This window comes from Brassica oleracea, chromosome C2 (assembly GCF_000695525.1).
Source record: "Brassica oleracea var. oleracea cultivar TO1000 chromosome C2, BOL, whole genome shotgun sequence".
Lineage (NCBI taxonomy): Eukaryota > Viridiplantae > Streptophyta > Magnoliopsida > Brassicales > Brassicaceae > Brassica > Brassica oleracea.
This window is the reverse complement of record NC_027749.1, coordinates 6,042,310-6,045,283: the sequence shown is the minus strand read 5'-3', so window position 1 is coordinate 6,045,283 and position 2,974 is coordinate 6,042,310.

The following is a 2,974-nucleotide window of genomic DNA, read 5'->3' as shown; positions in this document are numbered from 1 at the left end:
AAAATATAACATATAAGAAAAAATCTAACATATGAGAAAAATATAACATATAAGGTGTCCTCATTTTTGTTTTTTAAAGTCATTTTTAAAAAAAATATAACATATAAGGTTTTCTCATTTTTGTAATTTAAAGTCATTTTAAAAAATTGAAAATATAACATATAAGAAAAAATCTAATTTTTTTGTTATATGGTTAATGTGATTGTTTATCTTTTTTAATAATATAAAATTAAACAAAAATGAAGAAGGATGCAAAAATTGTTATCAAATCTTTATTATTCATAAACATTAATTGTCATATATATGTAAATCATATTAGGTAATTCTGTAGCTTTTATTTAAGGAAATAATACACATTTTTTATATTTTAGGTTTATATAATGTTCTCTAGTGGACATTTAACAAATTATGACATAAAAACTTTATTTTTTTCCTCGAACACATTCTTGAAAAAAGTGAACAGTGTTGTTTCCACAGTTAAATTATTTTGACTTACACCTCCCAATCAAAGTTTTGAAAATTGGAGGAGAAGGTCACGGGGACCGATTTGGGCTTTGGCAAGTTCCAATTCGATTTCAAGACTGAGGAGGACCTTGAAGAGGTTTTGAAGCACCAACCTTATCACTTCGACTTCTGGATGCTCTCCTTGGCGAAGTGGCAACCAAGGCAGTCTAGGTCTTTCCCTTCGGAGATCATGTTCTGGATCAAAGTCATTGGAATTCCGCTTGAGTTCAGGACGGTCCCTATTTTTGAGAGTATTGGAGGCGCGTTGGGACGGGTGGCTGCGGTGGATACGGTTCATTATAGGGTTCAAGTGGTGATGGATGCTTTTAAGGAGCTGTGTTTTGAAACCACCGTGGATTTTAAAGGAGGAGAGTTCTATGATGGTGAGGAAGCGGCGGTATCATTGCGATATGAGAAACTTTTTGGTTTCTGCAAGCTTTGTGGTAGTCTCTGTCACAAGGACGAGCTATGCCCACTTGATGTGAAGAATTTAAAGGTCAGTCCAGAGCGGAAAAGAGGAAACATAGAAGGCGCTGGGGTTTGGTCTGATGGGAAGCACCATGATGATGGAGCTCGAAGCTATAAAGGGGTGGTTATAAATGGTAATATGGGCCCACCAAATAAGGAAAGAGATAGTAGGGAGTACTACGGGAAGGGCAAGGGCAGGATGTATGAGGAATCAGATTCAAAATGGGTGAAGGTTGCGGAACGAGGATCTAGGAGACCTCCCAATCATTATGGAAACTACAGAGGAGACAGAGAGAGCTCTCGTTACAACAATGCGCGCAGAGGAGATGAGAGGAGGGGTGGTACAGGGGGGGAAGGCGGGGCTTATACGGTACACACTAAAGTGTCTTCAGGGCAGGTACGAGAGGAGAAACGTCAGAGGTCTTTACCTCAGGAAACTCGAGAAGAAGGAGAGATTAAGAGTACCGAAACCGAGGATGTGAATTTGGCGTCTGCAGGGTTCCAACTAGAGCTTGCTAAGACACAGACGGAGGCAACGGAAGGGATCATTTTAGGTTACAGACGTGGAAAAAGGTCTACTTGAGGTGCAAGGAATGGTGGAGAAGCAGGATGCACTAACAGATGATGTTATGAAAGATATTGACATGGAGATGGATGCTATCAATGCTAACCTGCTGAAGAATGGTATGGATATGGAGGCAGAGGACGAGTTTCAGACCCTCTCGGAGGAGGAAGCGGAGCTAGCCCTTGGGGATTAGATAGTGCATACTCACGCACAGGAGGAGGAGGAGTTGGGTAATGGTGATGGGGCTCTCAACGATGACACGGGGGCAGGGGATATGGGGACAAGGCAAAGCTCTCGTAAACGCTTATTCAAGCCTACTATTAGCACTGCTGGGAGTAATAAGATGAGGATGGCGAGCGCGCTTCTCTCTCCGCGTAAAAGAGCTGTAGCAAAAGGAGGCTCTCGTCAGGGAGATAGAAGCAAGCAACTGGACAACAAGGGTCCTTCAAACCCGAAGCCAGCTAATTTGAAATTCTAAGTTTATGGATCAAGAGTATGCAATAAAAATCCTAAGAGTATGGGTATTTGTGGTTGTTTCTTTAATTATTATATCTTATGTTATGAGCATGTTTGGTTTATTTGGTTTTCATGGGGTTCGGGAAGAAGTCTTTGTGCGTTTCCTTTTGGTTTTTGTCAAACGTTGGAATAAAACTATCTTATTATGGTTACGGTTATACGTATTTATTCGTTTTGGTGAAGATGGTCTGTTATCGTTGCATTGGAATGTGGGAATGGTTTGGTGGTTTCTTGCGGCTTATTGGTTGAGTGAATTCTCGGGTCTTGGAAACTGGCAGAGAAAGTTGATAATGAACAAGGATTGGGGAATCATTGGGGGGGTTTGCTATGCCACTAGGTGGGCTCCTCTTTTATATATAGCTTTGCTTTACACTGCTTCGAGAAGAAATGATATGTACACTGGTTTGGTGGGTCTCTCGAATGCAACTAAAAAGTGTACAAATAAATATGAGGCTCCCACACGTTATGTTTTTGGCAGTTTTGGTCTTGGGGCACTGTTAAACAAAATGGTGGTTTCGTGGCTGAGGGTCTTTGGGATTAGATCATCCCTGCTGATTTGTCAAGCTCCAATTTTATGGTTTGAAAGAATAATGCAGGTTCTTCTATATATAAAAATCTTAAGATGGAAATGCAAAGACGTCGGAACTTATGGGATAGCTTATAATTTTTTTGGGAATATTTTTGGTATATGGGCAATACAGGGTTTCCTTATCCCTGATTATTCAACCCACGGGTGCGAATCCTTAATACTTTTTTAATGAGAGCTTTAAGTTGGAACTGTAGAGGAATGAGAAGTAAATGGACAATGAGTTATCTGCGAGAGATATGACACAAACATAAACCAGATTTTCTTTTTTTATCAGAGACCAAACAGGAGTATGACTTTGTACACAGATTTCAATTACATTCTGGTTTTGATAA